The 17,597-nt window shown below is 39.4% G+C and overlaps 1 protein-coding gene and 1 long non-coding RNA gene across 12 annotated transcripts in view; one reads left to right on the plus strand and one right to left on the minus strand.

Moving 5' to 3' along the window:
• Positions 1-7,926, minus strand: part of SNAP25 (synaptosome associated protein 25) — a 78,371-nt gene extending 70,445 nt beyond the window's left edge. For both annotated transcript variants that reach the window (XM_072800081.1, XM_072800082.1), the window contains exon 1: positions 7,767-7,926. The gene's annotated coding sequence lies outside the window, so the exon portion shown is untranslated. The remainder of the gene's footprint in view (positions 1-7,766) is intronic.
• The window catches only part of LOC140618094 (uncharacterized), a 130,060-nt gene continuing 119,631 nt past the window's right edge, over positions 7,169-17,597 (plus strand). For all 10 annotated transcript variants that reach the window (XR_012018269.1, XR_012018275.1, XR_012018270.1 and 7 more), the window contains exon 1: positions 7,169-7,494. This is a non-coding gene — a long non-coding RNA (uncharacterized lncRNA). The remainder of the gene's footprint in view (positions 7,495-17,597) is intronic.

Raw genomic sequence — 17,597 nt, forward strand, 5'->3', positions numbered from 1 at the left:
AATACCTCAAAACAGGGCGCCCAGAAAAATGCACTGAGGGCAGAAACATGCATGCTTTATTTACTGCTCTGTCTTCAGTAATCAGTACAGTGTTTTCCTGTCACATGAAAGATGCTCAATAAATATTTGTTGAATTAATTAATGAAAAGTGCCATAATGACAGCTGATTTATGTTTGAGGAACACGGGACAGTCATCTTGGAATTTGAAAAAAAAAAAAAAAAAAAAAAGCAATGTTCAGCAATTTATCTGGCCTAAATCAGGAATGCTATCTTGATTTCTAGCATTACAGTGAAGTTACAATAGGCTTTTCCACTAAAATAAAAAATCCACTCGACAGGACTATGCATAGTCTTCCTAGTAGACTCAGGCATCTCTTTCCCTCTACTCTCTGTCAATGGAGAAGTTGCAAAATTCTTACTTATAGCTGTCAGACCGATCTTGGACTAACTGCAGAGAAATTCAATATGCTGCTTTGTAATTTGTCAGTCATTATTTTTTGAAACTGTACAAAAGATGAATATGAAGAAAGGAAATCCACAGCATGGTCTGAGATTCTCCATAATAAAGGAATTCCGTCTAACTTGCAGAATTCTCAGAGCTACACCCAGATATTTCTCTGAAATAGGAGTGAGGCCAGAGTGCAGGGCTCAGGGGGACATCTCTGAAGGCTTTCATTTTCTGAAGTGCTGTTGTCAGCAAAGAATAGAAGCCACTCACTCAACCTGTGGGCATGAAAAGTCATCTCCCAAATTCAAAATCTGTGAGTGGTGGTATTTGGATATAGGAAGTGATGGGGAAGTGATGAGACTAGATGACCATTCTAGTGAGGAATATAACCTTGCTCTTCAAGTATACAATGAACCATTTTAGAGGATGGGTGAGGTGAATCAGCAGAAAGTGCAGTCTCAATTTAAGATATGAAAGAATTAGCCATCTCTGGGGAATAGGAACCAAATCCAGGTCAACAACAACAACAAAAATCCAAAAGCAGAAGAAAAGATTAGTGAGTTGCTTTAGTTCCCCCTTCACATGAAACAGAATTTGGCTTCCTTTACTAGCTAAGAGGATCATGTATATTTTTCCACGACCACAGAAATCAATCCCTAAATCTAGTGCAGCTGTCATGCAGCATCAATCCGGTGCTGACATTGTCATTCACTTTGAATTTCTCTAGAATGATTGTTAAGCATTTAAAAGGAAATACAAACCCTTAAAAAGGATTGTCGCCTCTCTTTTAAGGGATACAGATTTGTTCTTATCATCAGTTAATCACTACTGAGGCTAACCTCTATGAGTCAGCAGTAAGAAAATCAGTTAAGATCTCCTCTTGCAGTATACCACGCTTTACTCTGCTGAAAAGATGCCCAAATACTGCAGTAGGAACAGGACTGTAGCAACAAGGAGAACATGGCTTTTCCGGAACATGGGATTTTAATTCACATGTGACTATGAGTCTAATTAATAGACATTGTACTGCCAGCTATTAGCCTCTGAACTATAAATCTCATAAGCTTTAAGGCTTCCCCTTCTCCTCATCCCTTGACCTTAAAGCTTTTTTGAAATGTTATTTTACCTCCCCGCACCTAACCCATCATCAAACTTGATTAGTTTCTGAGCTAGCTACTAAATACCATGTGATTCAGGTCATATGAAGTGTTGAGTTTTAAGTACTTAAGAGCTCACAGACTCTATGAAAGTGTTTTCTTTTTCTAAGTGGCAGAGGAAGAAAGTAGAGAAATGAAAAAAATAGTATCTAATAAATTTCTTTAAGTCCAACATGGGAGATCATGAAAAGGGGTCTAGAAAAGGATTTAAAACAACAACAACAACAACAACCAGTTAATTAGGAGGAAAAAGACTTATAAAAATGTTTAGGCAGGTTGTAGGATATAGTCTGTGCCAGGCAGCAATAAATCTGATTGGGAAGGATCAAAGATACCCAAATCACTGACGGCTCAGATCAGGACTTTTAGGAAAAACCCAGGATTTCTTAAGTCTGAGTGTAAAGACTTCAGAAAGATGATGTCAAAGAAATTATTGGGAGGCAGGAAAGAAAAAGAGAAGAGGAAGAAAGAGATTGAGGAGGAGGGAGGCTGTGAATATAAATTAATCTTTTAATGGGGGAGGGAGTCAGATCAGGTACTGAAACAGTATTAAGGCAATTCTCAGCCTGAGATCAACAGATCACTGGACCCAAACCTATTATCCAGAGTTTTCAGCACTGATTTCATTAACTTCTCAATGGTAGAGATATTGGAAAATATTAGCCCAGTTCTGTCATTCTACAGATGAACAAACTGAGTTCAACAGTGGTTGAGTGACTCGTTTAAAGATAGTATGATTCCCAAACAAGAAATTACAAGTAGATTCTTTTGGGCTAGAACCAGATCTCCTGGCTCCTGATTACCATCATGCCCTGAAGCCCAACTGAGGAAGAAAACATATTGGAAAAGAAACCATGTACATTCTCTGTGCCTGATTAACCAATATGAAAAATGTAGAAGATGCAAGAGGTCACATAATAGTTAATAGCTTAGTCTCTGGACTCAGTACTTGCATTTAAATCCTGGCTCTGTTCTGTGATCTTAGGCAAGTTTCTTAGTCTTTCTTTCCCTCAATTTACTCATCTTTAGAATGGAAATAATAATAGTACCCTGATTACAGGGATGTTATGAAGATTCAGTGAATTAGTACAGGTAAAAACTTTTAGAATTAGTGGCTCACTCTTCTCCCCCATAGGCCTATTCTGATTAATTTCTGCTTTAGATAACTCTGTTCTTCTAAATCAGATCTATGACTTACTAAATGTTATCTAATATCATATGTGAACCCATCCTATCACTATGGTTTGCATCATCCATTTAGAAATCAGAAACTGGTTGTACTTTTGCGTGAAGTGCTTCGAAATCCTTGTGAAGAAAATTATGTAGAAATAAGTAGCTATTATCGTTATAGCAATGATAGTAATTCTGACACTGCAGCTTGTGTTCTCTGGAAATTTCTCTGAAATCTCTTTCTTCTTTTACAACTAATTGTTTTTTAAAACTCTTCCTTCACTTACCATGTCCTGCTTCCTCAATGCTATGTGGTATCTATCTCTTCTCTCCCTCTTGATACTTGGAAGGCCCCCTGAATTCAGTTTAATAACCTACTCTGAAACGTCACTATTTCCAAATTTCCTCCAGGGAATCATCTTGGAAATCAACATATTATCCTAAGGATGTCTCACCTGCCAGTGTTTTGGTGAAGAACAGATGAGGATAGTCCCTTGACACTTCCTAGTGAGAACTGAAATAGCAACAAGATCTATGTCTGCAATTGCCATTTATTCCTCCACATGAAGCCACTGACTATTTCAGTTCAGCAGGGCTGACAGCATTTGGAATTTTGAAGCTCTGCTGTGAGAGTAGTAACCACAAGATTAAAAATGAAATAGGTATAATTCAGACCTCGAGCTAGCCCTGGAGTGAGGGTACTCAGCAAAGTCAGCTAGGATGGAAGGAAAAAAAATATGATATTCCATCCACTTCACCTCAGTTTTCCCAAATTTTACTATATATATATATATATATATATATATTTTTTTTTTTTTTTTTTTCAGTTTTAGCTACTTGGGGTTGATTGTATGTGTCATGCTGCCTGAAACATGCACAGAAAAACTGGCATCTATTTTCATCCATCCAGCCAGTGTATTTGACAATGCAGAATACTCGGAGGCAAGAGAGTGTTCCACATGTTTATCATTCAAGTGTACCTTCTGGGTACCTCTCATTTCTGGATTCTTGACCTGCTTTTTAATCTTTCTGGTAGGTGCTCATCTTGAATAATTTGTTCTAGTCAATACTAAAAATTTGAAACTTACAATTAACTTCCTGGTAGGACTCATAAGTCCATGTGTATCCTGAGAAGAGATTCTAAAAGATGCCTAAATGAGGATTAATTTTTTTTCTTCTAATTAATCATCCTTTATACCAATTAACTCCCCTTTATTTCTGGAAGAAGGCAAATATAATCCAATCTGAGAATAGCAGTTCTCAGATTTTTTTTTTTTTTTTTCGTTCTCAGATGTTAAAAAGGACCCGGTTACTTTATTATATCAGCTTCTGCTCTGAAGTCAACTTTAGAAAATAAAGCACTAAATCATCAAATTGGTATTCAAGGCCTTTCATAGAAGGCTTCAGGTCTCTGTTCCAGCATATTCCTCAGCATAAGCTCCCACTACCCAAATGGATGGATATTTGCTGTCCATAACTTGGGCTTGCCTTACTTGTAATTCTGCCTATATTATAACTACTCAGCAGATCTCTCCCACTTCAACCTCCAAAAGCCAGTTGAAGTCCTGCCTCACTGCTCAAATCATTCTAGTCCAATGCAATATTGTCCTCCTTAGGATCTACCCTCCTTATTTCTGGTAACATTCATTGGGCAAATTATCATGTATTCCCTTAATGATTTTTCTTCCACTGTTTCATTGCATTTCATTCTGGTATTATTTGTTAATTTTTGTTGTTTATTGTTTTTACTAAGATTACTACCGGCTAAACTTACTGAGGTCAAAGACCATATAAGCATGAGACTTTATATCCTCTATGGGGTTCATTTATGTATCTGGTGCTCACTGATTGGTCAATATCTTCCTATCAGGTTGGTCCTTGCTGACAAGGGATGACACTGCAGAAATGTATCTACGCTGAAGCTGACAACACCAATTTTCTTACCTTTATAGAATTGAAAAGCATTTGCATAATATGAGAAAAATAGTTTATTCATAGTACATCATATAAAAAGCAGATTTATCTATTTTTATCCTTCATGTCTCCTCTCTCAACCTCTTTCTCAAGTTATCTCTCATTCTACTAATCATCAAAACCTACATGTTCTGCTGAAGGCTGCCTGCTATGGGAAGAGGTGCTACTGGCAGAAATATGTCTTTTGGCTGATAACCATCACTCTGGGGTTAACACCTAGAATTTAGGAATGTGTTTAGACAAGCTAATTAAGAAGCAGTTTATTGTGTCTGTACATGTGTGGTTGTGCATGTTTAACAAAGTAGGAATAAAATTGTAAATTCCTGCGGGATTTTACCATGGAGAGGTTAAGATTATAAATTGTTTCGTATTCTGAATGCCGAAGTGATAATGCAGAAAATGCCAATGCACAAACAAGCAGGTACCATCAGAGGATCTACGTGAATGTTTCCTGGCACATCCTTATGTCCATCTGCTCCTGCCTCTTCTTGCCGTATTGCCCTGGATGTTTAAAATTTAAAATAGAAAATCTCTTCATTTTTTCCCGAAAAATTTAACATTCAATAACATGAATGTTAAATTCATGCTTCAATTATGTTTTTCTTTAATTTCTCAGTAAGCTGTTCTAGAATTAGCTCCGTAATTGTGCACATTGCCACTTCTTTCCAGATCTTTACCCTTTGCCAGCTTCACTGCAGTCTTCTACCTCCACCCCCCTAACCCCCATTTCCCCCAGTCTTCCACTAGCAAACAAACCCAGCAGTAATTACTAATGTCCAAGCACGTAATTCTGGCACCGTTAGGATTTTTTTTTTTTTTTTTTTGACGCAACTACGCAGAGCTGTCTGGACATGCAGCATGAAGTCAAAGCATTTTTAAAGACTCCTACCCATCTTTTCTCCCCTCCTCCTATCACTAAAACACAGTTGTTTATTTCGTTTGCGGATTGCAAGGTTATAAAATTCTTCCATGGAGTTACATAGCCCTGAATATTAATTTTACACCCATATACAGTAACAGATAAATATGTACTTATATGGAAACACATAGGTTATCCATAAAATTGAAAAACATTAGGAAATAAATAGCTAGGAATGAAAGTACCTCCTCTATATGGACAGGACCATTTTAGCAGCTCTAGTATAGAAATCATTGGAGTTATGACTAACAAAAACAATCCAAGATCTTAATGTGAGGCTTTTCAAAAGATCATGACAGTGTTTCTTTTAATGCGTTGCATAGATTCCTACATATGACGCTGTTACTCTTATTTAACAACTATTCAAATAGTACAGTTTTGCGCCTGGTATTTTATGACAATTTTAGTTATATCAAACAACAGGAAATATTCCTTGGTAATTTTTGTTCACTCAGAGGCCCCAAGGCTCAGAGTAGAAAATGATTAAAGTACTTATCACTGTCTCAGCAAAATCCCGCAGTGCCGTAATAGAAATTGCAGTAGATCTTTAGGTCAGAGTCCAGTTTCAGTCTAACACCTGCATGACCCTGAAGGACATAGTTGGATTTTGAGGAAAACCAGTCTTAATAATGTCCAGATCAGAAACTATCGGCCTGAGATAACCAATGTTCATAGGAAACACTTCCACTCCCTCTGAAACCATGGCAAAAGAGATTAAATCTATACCTTGTAGGACCTGTAATATTTCTGAGATGTATTTTTGTGAGTGTGTGCTTATGTACATGCCTAATTACAAGGATGGGAGAGAAGGAAGAAGAGGGCTTCATTCTTAAAGTTGATTCTGCTTAGTTTAACTATATATATATATATATATATCAAATAGAAATATATACAGAAATATATTACTCCTGTAAACAGATCATTTTGGTATCTTCATATATACCTCATTCATGCCCACCCAAGGTCTGCAGACAAATATACTCTGTGTTAAAAACAAAACCAAACAAAACCCTTGATATCTGACTGGAGGATGAAGCAGATTTTTCTTAAAAATGTGTTTACTTTCTACTTAAGAAAAAGGGACGAGGGCAACATGAGAAGTCTATAAGTAGACTTATTTCTTTTTTAAGCTATGCGGGAGCTGAGGATGGGAGCAGGTAATTGCCTGCAAAGCAGTCCTACGGCAGGATTTATTTTTTTCTTTTTTAAAATTGTTAACCTACTACGTCTTCTCTATCAGGGAGTCTCTCTGTGAGACCGAGGTCTCAGAGAGGCAATTTGGCCTCCAGCCCTGACCGGCAGCTCTGGCCAGGCAGCTCTGCGGCAGGTAGATGCGGCGAGGCTGCCGGGCCGCTCTCCGCGGTGCTGAAAGGTCGCGGGCGCCCGCGAGGGGCCTGGGCATCGCTGTCCAGGGTGCTGACTGCGGGCCGCCGCAGTCCCCGAGGCGAGCCCACCCCCGCCAGCCCTCCGCAGAGCCCTCCCACACAGCATGACCCGCCCGCCTCCCGCCAGCCTGCAGTCGACGGGGAGCAGGCGGCATAAATCAAGTCCGCGGGGCATGGAGGCTGCTGCCGCTGCTGCAGCTCGGCTTGCCCGGGGCGGGAACTCCCCCTTCTCTCGCCTCCCCAGCGCCCACGACCTGCCTTCTCCCTAATTCTTCGCTGGATAATAGCGCCTGAACGACAATAGTCAAAATAACAGGGTCAGAACGACAGAGTTTGTTTTGGTCTACCGGGGGAAAAAAAAAATCAAAAAACCAGCAGCCTAAACATCTCTGAAAACTGCATCGCAAAATGGAAGAGAGTCCCACTACTGTTTCGAAAGAGTAAGTTATTATTCGGCATGTATCCTTGCGCTTCCTCCCCATCGCTCCATCTGCAGTGTCCCCATTCCTCCCTTCCCCAGGCGGCTCACCTCGAAAATACTTTATAAAGCCCCTAGACCGGAGCTATCCCGACGCGCACACACGGCATACCGCACCCTAGGTGCACAAATACTTGTATTTGCCCACGCTCACTTGGTCTCCTCGGCTGTGGTCCCCTCTGGGTATGCAGCCATCCAAAACCAGAACCACGACCTGAGGTGGAGGCTCCTTACCTTGGCTTCTGCAGAGGGTGGTGTTCGCCTGGCCCCTCGCAGGGTGCAAGTGTGGAGGAGCCGCCAAGCCGGGAGGGAAGGAGAGACAGCGCCTGACCTCTCCGAGGTTTCGTCTTCAATGCAACGTGAGCTCTGCCCTCATCAAAGATGGCCGTCCCTTTTGACGTCAGCAGCTTTTAATAGCCCTCTCCAGGAGGGGCGGGGAGGAAGTGTGCCGCGGGGAGCGCGGGGGGAGGATGGAGGTGGGAGGTGGGCGGTGGGAGGGGCGGAGCCGAGTTGTGCGGACCGCTTGACTCAGCTCCCTGTGCGCTTTCCTGCAAACCTTTGTATTTCAGTCTTTTATAAACACCTGAATGAGGCGATTCTTATGACTCCATCTTAACACCCGGTGTCGGGCAAATACATTTATCTCGCGACTAGTTTTCTGATATTCTTTGTGTGTGTGTGTATGTATATATGTTATCTGTGTGTGCCTATATTGTGTCATATCTGCGACATATATGCGATTATATAGAATTTCCCCTCCCCCTGCTGAGTTGTCTTTGGTTGAGTCATAGAAGGGGAGGGGAAGGCAGAAGAGTAGAAGTGGGGGAGGTAGTCGAGGGGATTTCAGCTGCAATTCGCTTTTTCTAAGGAAGCGGCTCCGAAGGGGCATCCCTGTCAGCCCTCACCAGCTCCATATATGGCCAGGCTACGTGGGCTGCTATTTTTATGAGTGATTTCTTCATTTTATCAAAGCAGCACCCAGCGTTTAGAGTTTGCATTAATGTGGTCAGTTGGGGAGACAGACGCGTACACGTTATTTTAAAGTACGTCAGAGCAATTATCTCTGAGAGATACAGAATGAATTGGGCGGAGGGGGAGGGAAGGGTAGTTAACCTAACCAGCGTGGGTTTCCTGGAGTTCAAGGCTTGGAGTTGAGAGTTATTTGCTGAGGGCAAACTAGATGACGCTGTTTTCGGTTAAATATGCAACCAGAACCTGGGGTTTTATGTTGGGTTTCTTAGGAATAGTTCACGGAAGCGCGCACAGACCTTATGGAACCATCCAGACTTCCAAGGGGAGTGGGGAAGGCTGAGGATTCCAGGATCTCTGGGACGCTACAGAATTTTGGTGGTTCATTCCATGTGCAAACCTGGGTACCAGTCGAGGCTAGCCGGGGTGGGGGGGGGGGGGGGAGTGCTCTGATGCTTAAAACGGCGTGGGCGAGAAAGGCTACCTGTGCTGGTCATATGAGAGATTAAAAATAATAACCATAAGGGAATAATCCTAACTGTCCTCCTTTGTTGTGCATTAGGCACCGAGGGAGGGCGGGTGGTGGGCTATGCAAATGGTTGCGCGGCGGCAGCCTCTCGGATGATTCACAGGTGTTGGGGAGGCTGTCGCGGGGCTCCGCGGGGAGGGCGAGCTGGAGAGCGCGTGGGAGGTGGGGGACCTCGGCTGAGGAACTGTTTGTACTTTTCCGGGAAGGATGCGATTAGAAGTCGTGCCTCGCAATGTTAAAACTCGATGGCCTCTTTCAGGCGATGGAAAATCCTTGTCTCGGGTCCGGAAAAACAAGGCACAATCCCCAACCCTGCCAACACACACACACACACGCACACACACACGCGCGCACACACGCGCGCACACACGCACACCCGCGCTCTGGCCTGAGAGCCAGGCTCAAGTTTTTAACTGCAAGCTAAAATTGGAGACAATCCCGGGAAAGGAAAAGAAGAAAGCAGAGTTGTAAAGGGGACGTTTAGAGCCAGCAGAGCTTTAAGAATTTAATAAAGGATGCTTTTAATTGAAATAAGTAGAAGGCAATGTTTGTTGAGGATTCCCTGACCCAAGGATATTTTGAAATATTGATATTTTTAATAATAATTAACAAATAGTGTTTGGATTTTTATTAAAGCAGGATTCCTAAAACAAGGAATGTTGCTGAAATTTGTTTACTTAAATACTTATTAAACATTTAAGATTCTTATACAATAAAGAAGAAAAAGATCTGCATGGTCCTTAGATCCTTAATTGCCAATAAAACTCCTGGCAATGGTTCTCACTTTCATTATAAAGCAAGCTGGGGTGGGCTGAGAGAAGTGGTGGCAAATACAGAGTCACTACAAAATCCTTTATAGTCAGAATTTTGTTTTTTCCAAAATGTGACACTTATTTAGCATGTGGAAGTTTCTTGGAGAAAAGCCTGCAGTGGAGAGAAATAAAATATGTGTATGGTCCTCAGACTAAAGTCATTCATGCAGAAAGTTTTGTGAAAGAATGAAGGAGGTGGAGGATTTCCCAGATAAATAAATAATTAATAAATAAATAAATAAATAAATAAATAAATAAATAAATAAATAAAAATTAATCACTGATGTAGGTGGTTCATCCTGCAGGCAAAAGTTATGTGGCAGTCACTGGGGAAGATTGGCTCGGTATCCTGAATTTTCAACTGCTGATGCCCCACACTGACATCTTTAAATATTACACGTAAGAGGAGAGAGTCAGACTGATTCAAAGCTTCACAGAAAATACCACAGGCCCAAAGGATTATCTCGTGGTGGTGGCAGCATTTTCCACTTTCCTGTGCTTATGCTGAAAATGACACTGTTTAGGAGTTTTTTCATCTTGCTCTGGGAAAGATAGCAGAGTCTAATTTGAGAAACCGGAACACTGGATAAATATAAGTCTACTAAGGATGACCAGATAGCCCTAAATGTATTTTAAATATGATAATGAGATTTTTCCCCTAGGGTTTATTCATTGCTTCATTAAAAAAAAAAAAATCCATAGCCATCCTTGCCAGTAGGAAACCAGCAGATTCAAGTTATTCAGGCTCTATAAAGACCTAAACCACACAAAGAAGGAAGATGATGGAAAATTTGCTTTGAAATGATTCAGCTGCCTATGAGTTATTTCCACAAAGAACCAACATGTAGAGTAACTAATCCTTAGGAACCCATTTGATGAGTAATGTGAAAATTACCTGCTCTGCTGGATGGATATTTACACTATGCTAATTCAGTCTCTGAAAACTTTTACTAGTGCATGCCCCAAAGTATTCTAGTTTGTAATAGTTCCAGATCCAGGTATTTAGCTTGTATTTCCCAGGTAAGGTGCAAGATGCATGATTGACTGAAAAATGATGACTTCAAAAAGTATAATAACAAAAATTTATTTTTAAAAATTTATTTTCATTTATTTGGGGTGGAGAGGGGCAGAGCAAGAGGAAAAGAGAAACCCAAGCAGACTCCATGCTCAGTGAGAAGCTCAATACAGGGATTCCATCCTAAGACCCTGAGATCATGACCTGAGCCAAAACCAATAGTCAGATGGCTTAACCAACTGCACCCCCAGGCACCCCAATAAGTTTTCACAAAACTTTCTATCATATGTTCTTTCCAAAGTCCATTTTGCAAGTAGTTTAGCTACTTACTCAGCTCAGAAACCCCCTCTCCAAGGTCCACCTTTGGTATATGCATGACACCCTATAACGATATTTCAAAAACACCATGAGGGCACAAGGCTTGGGCACAGGAATATGCAATTTGACAAATCAACTGTTTTGATTCCTTGGTTTTCTTTCCACATGGCTTGTTTACCACTTTTTCTTTAAATGTTCTTCTAGCCCTTAACCCAGCCCCCACCCCATCTACAGGTAGTGAATGAATAGTACCTAGTGAAAGCTTAGATGCTCCCCCATCTAAACTCCCCCAATTTTCCTTGTTCCCTAAAGCCACTAAGGTAGGGACGTATCTTGTGAGAGGTAGAAAAAGAACCAGGAATATCCGTTTCTGTTTCTGGCTTGCTATGGAGAGAAGAAATAAAACTATACACCCAGAGTTTTAAATCACACTTTGGTTTTTACTAAGAAAAGCACTGTAGGAAAGGAGGAGAGTGCCCATTAGCCAGAGGCTAGGTGCTTCCACACTCCTGTTCCTTAATGCATCAAAATTATAGGCTCTCTTTTGTACATGGATGCATCCTAGAACCCTCTCCAATGCCAAGACATGGCTGTGGTCAAGTAGGAAGGAAGAACTCGTGTCGTCAGTCAGGGATAGAAAGAAGGAGAGCATGGTAGTCAAAATTAGGAAACCTTAAAAAGGCTATTTGGGAGGGATCACAGAATTCCTTTGGTGAATCTTTTCAGAATCTTCTTGTTCTGTCAGCTGTCTGTACCTCAGTTATCTCATAGGTAAAATGGGGACAATAACTATAACCAACTCACAAGGAAATCGTGAAGCACTTAGAATCATCATGTCTGACACCATGAAACATTGGTTAAATAAATCAAATCGATCAATTTGATGAGACTTTTAACTTTCTCTAAGTAGTGACACATAACTCTGCTGCATTAATATGGAGAGTCGTTTTTTTTTTTTTTCATTAGCTTCTAACTAGATATATATAATTTAATTCCTCTGGGCCTTGGTTTCTTTATCTGTATTCATTCATTCATTGACTCAACATCTAATAAATGGTACAGCTGGTATTTGAACCCCATGGCCCAAGTTCATAATTGTCATGCTTTAGTACAGACTCTTCTAGCACCATCAGTTTATCCCCTCTCTATTAGTCAGGGTACTCCAGAGAAAAGGAAACAGAACCAATAGAATATATACGCACATACATACACACACATATACTCTCTCAGTATATATATGTACAAAAAGACTTATTATATGCTCACATGATTATGGAAGCTGATAAGCCTCAACATCTTTAGGGTGAGTCACAGGCTGGAGATCCAGTAGAGCCAATAGTGTAGTAAGTCCAAAGGCCAGCAGGCTTGAGACCCAGGAAAAGCAGTTGTTTCAGTTTGAAAATGAAGGCGGGAAAAAGCCAGTGTCCTAGTTTAAAGCGTTCAGGCTGAAGGAACTCTCCACTCTCCGTTACTCAGGGGAGATTCAGACTTTTTATTCTATTTAGGCCTTTAGCTGATTGGATGTGGCCCACCACATTAGGAAGGGTAATCTGCTTTAGTCAGTCTACTGATTTAAATATTAATTTTATCCAAAGACATTCTCACAGAAATACCCAGAATAATGTTTGACCAAATATCTGGGCACCCCATGGCCCAGACATATTGACCCATAAAATCAACTATCACATCCTCCTTTGACAGCTAACCTCTCTGCCTCAACATATTGTGGCTTATGTATGACATTTTTCATTAGCAGCCTCAGGGTCCATTTGCTGATGGGATCACTGACTACAAGGCTTGGTTGGGGTGAATTCCAAAAAAGGGATCTAGGCTGGCAAGATGATTACTTGGAATAAACAGAAACAACATAGTCAAAGGGAAAGAGTGCCAAGTACGGTTCCAGAGGGATCGGAGGGGATTCCAAGGAGGGAATTCAGAGATCAATACCACATAAGTAGCATAAATCAGAATTGGGTCAAGATGATGCACTCAAAATACGCTTGAAAGAGTCAGCCAGGGAGGTCAGAACAGAACAGCAAGGTTGATCACTGTTTTTGAGGGAATGATAAGAGACCTTAAATAGAAACTTACTCAAGGAGCCAAACTCTGGCAATTAAAATCAGGTTGAGATGGGTTGAGGTGAATAACAGATATGTCTGGGAAGAGACAAAGGATATCTGGAATGATTCTGTCAGCCTTGGTCATGAAAGGCAATGCCACTCTGCCAGCTAACAGGCACCAGAGCATTTTCTTCACTCTACTATCTCAGCGAGTAGCATCAGTGATCTCTTGGTCATATCTAATGGACTTCCCATGTTTATTTTTTTTGTAAGTTTAAGGACACTATATATGTTTTTAAGATTTTATTTATTCATTCATGAGAGACACACAGAGAGAGGCAGAGACACAGGCAGAGGGAGAAGCAGGCTCCTCAGAGGGAGCCCAATGCAGGACTCGATCCCAGACCCTGGGATCACACCCTGAGTCAAAGGCAGGCGCTCAACTGCTGAGCCACTCAAACATCCCTGGACTTCCCATGTTTCTAAACCTCTGGCTTCACTTGACACTCTTTATGACTCATTCCATTTCTGAAAGTGCTGTATGAAGTGGCCTTACCTCTGGTTCTCTCCCTTGTCCTCATTTTCCATAGCAGATGAGTTGAAGCAACCAAATTGTGATGCAGAGCAGGTGAAGCTGTACATTTCCCTGAGCCCCACACAAGCCCTCTGGAAGCTCCATTTGTCCAGGAATGCGTCCTGACTCTCTACCATGAAAACTTCTCTACTCTAAGCCAAAGAGTAGAAAATTTAGCAGCTTGTATTTGTATAGCCTTGTACAAATGATAAAATATGATCACACACATGGTCTCATTTTATTCTCACAATTCTCTGAGATATGTGTAAAATAATTATTTTAATTTTAAAATAATACATGAGAATTCCGGTTTTTCCAGACTCCTGTACTCTCCATTGTACATAAAGAGAACCCAATGTCTTATTCCTTCCTCCACATATTGTATTAAAAGAATGTGACTCAAATCCTTGAGTTTAACCATTGTCTGTATATGTATGACTGTTAATTTTGTATTACCAGTCCCATCTTCTCTCATGAGCTTCAGAGTCATATTCTTAGCCTCTTACTGAATACTCAGATTTCAGGATCAAGGCATCCTCAAACCGAACACATATATGCCTCAGTTGATTTCCTCCACTCTTCTTCATCTCTTACATTCTTAATTAACAATCTCAGCAGGTGTCCTGTTGGCTAAATTAGCACTCAAAAACATCTTTGTTTAATTCTCCTTTTCTGGCTTTTCTTCATCTCCCCACCTCTGGACTGGGTCATGTACCTTTTCTCCTCTCTATGCACTCATTTCTTGGTGTTTTATCTAGTTCTAGAATCTCAAATAGCATCTATCTATTAATGCTCTCATATTTACACATTCAGCCCTGATTTATCTCTTAAATTCTGGTTGGTCCATTCAACTTCCAACTCAATCCCTGCTTTAAATATAAAGCAAATAGGGCAGCCTGGGTGGCTCAGCGGTTTAGTGCTGCCTTCAGCCCAGGGCATGATCCTGGAGACCTGGGATCAAGTCCCACATCGGGCTCCCTGCATAGAGCCTGCTTCTCCCTCTGCCTGTGTTTCTGCCTCTCTCCTCTCTCTGTGACTATCATGAATGAATAAATAAAAAGTCTTTTAAAAAAATAAATAAATATAAAGCAAATATGGATATAAAACCTAGCATGTACCAAGTGGAATTTGTGGTTTTTAACTCCAAAATGGGTCCCTTCCTCATTTTCCTATATTTATAAATGGCAACTACATTCACCTATTTCCTCACGATGAAAATCTTGTCTTATTTCACTGGTCTCTTTCATGTACATCTCACCTATGAGCAAACATTGCTCTATTTTAAATACATTTTCTAAACCCAACCACTTCTTAACTTCCACAGTTGAAGCCACCTTCATCTTTCACTTGGGCTATTACAGTAGCCTCCTGATTTGCTCTCTAGTCCTGATTTCTTCACATGGCTACCATGATGGCACTTCTAAAAAATAAATCTTTTAAAAAAATGTTTAATGGTTCCTATCACATTAAGAAGTCTTTGTCCTAACCTATAAGATCAGGCTTCTGGCCACTTCTCCAAATTCATTTCCCCACACTCTCTCTCTACTTACACCATTACAATCATACTAACCTTCTTATTCATTGTACAGTCAAATACAGTTCCACCTCAGGACCTTTGCATTTGCTATTACCTTTACCTGAAACACTCTCCCCCAGATCATCTCATATCTAACTTCTTCAAATGTTTCTTTTTCAAATGAGTCTTCTCTGAGAATCCAAGCTAGCTAACCTTGTGAACCTCCAATTCACTAACATTCTTTATTCCCTTACCTTGAATTATTTTTCTTCATAACACTTTCTCCCTTCGACATTATATATTTGTTTATATATGTGATATATATAAGCATATATATAGGTAACAATTTTCAATGACAGTAGCTTTTCCTTTGGGTATTTTTTGTTTCTAAATAGTATGCAGACATTGTTAATTCTTGATTCATAAAATAGACGATCATTTGACTTATTGTTATGACCAATGATAATCAAGTTCTCTTATATTGCCCCTTTCCTTCTCCCTATCATCTCAATGACTTTTTATTAAATAACTACTCAGTTATTAATAAGAATAGGTTAGCATTGTTCACTGATAAATTAATCCCACATAATGAGTATGCTGCTTCTTTTGCATAATTTCCCACTTTACTTGGAGAAGATTTTAAGAACTTCTATAGAGGACAAAAAGATGGTTGCTTACAAAGAAACAAAAATCACATCAACATTCAACTTCTTATCAGCAAATATAGACAGTAGGGGTCAATGGAATAAATTTTGAAGTGTTAGAAGAAAAATAAGTTGCAATCTGTAAATATGTATTAAGCCCAATGTTGATAAAGAATTAAAGGCAAAATAAAGACATTTCCAGACATACACAGAATCAGGAAGTTTACTTCCTATGCACTCTGTCTACAAATAAAAACATTTTCTGGGGATTATATGCCAGCAAAACAACAATCCACAAAATTCAGGAAGCCTAGGGATATAATAAATGTTAGAAATAACATAGGATTTCTTTCCCAGGATCAAAGCTAGGAAGCAAGTATAGAAATAAATCAGTAAAAATTAGATCAGTTAACAAATAGTGTAATTTAAAAGGTGTATTCGTCTGATAAGATTGATCTCTTTGAGCAGCAATAAAATTTTAAAATGTCCTATAAATGCTAGGAAAAACAAGCTATCCCCATTTTTGGTCCCAATATGACACAATTTTGAGCGATTCTTGATGGAGCTTAAGGAAGGAGCTTCCATCTATCCCTTGTGCTTAATTATTTTCTTTGTGTGAAGATTTGGTGTCATAGGAATACTTAAAGACTCACTACTTGGTTCTACAGTAAATAGTATTCATATAATCATGATGCTATAAATGCCATTTATTGATTTTTAAAGTTTATAATCAAGCTGTAGGTCAAGCACAAGAGACTTCACTATGTTTTCCTAACAGAATATGAATGTTATGAGCTCTCACCTATAAAAGTGATGGTAGAACTGTCAGAATGTGGTAGTTAAAGGAGGAACTGATGAAGGGACAAGGTAGAGAGGTGTCATTTAATATACAAGCCCCAATTAACTCATTTTCTATGGTAAAGATTTAATAGAATTAGCATAAAGTTGATAGAAGAAAGAAATAAATTTTAATCATATATGATTATATATAAAATTATAAAGTTAATTGACAGAAAACCAAAATTTGGTAAAAAAAAAAAAAAAAAAAAAGAGGGTTTGAGTATTTGAATAAGAAAGACCCAATTAGATCATGTCCTAATCTTTAATAAAAGAGAGTTAATACATTTTATTCAAAGTTCATAAATCAAAAAGAAATAGAAGTGTATATTAAAATTAAAGTTATAAACACCAAGAACTTAAAACTGAAAATAGTTACTTTGGAGAAGAATAAAAACTAAGATGTACGCTTTTATTTTTTAATTTTTAAATATGACTTTATTAATCTTCTTTAAAAAATAGAGATAGCAAAATTATAAAATTATTTCAAAACACTTTTAAGAAGGCATACTTGGTTTGGGTGGGCTTCAATGTTCTACCTACATTGACTACCTTATAATGTCTTGGCAATTATAAAAACTTGCTTGCCCAGTCTGTTAAAATTGTATTTCTTTTTGTAGTGAAGAGCAAAAAAGAATACTGAAATGTATTTTTAACTCTTTTGCTTTTCTGGGTAATGCTGGAGAGAGTCTAGATTAAGATTGAAAAATGAGATGTAAAAAAAAAAAGAAAAATGAGACGTGAGAGCTAACATCTGGGCAGGAGGCCTGTTGGAGTCAACATTTCAATAA

This window comes from Canis lupus, chromosome 26 (genome assembly GCF_048164855.1).
Source record: "Canis lupus baileyi chromosome 26, mCanLup2.hap1, whole genome shotgun sequence".
Classification (NCBI taxonomy): Eukaryota; Metazoa; Chordata; class Mammalia; order Carnivora; family Canidae; genus Canis; species Canis lupus.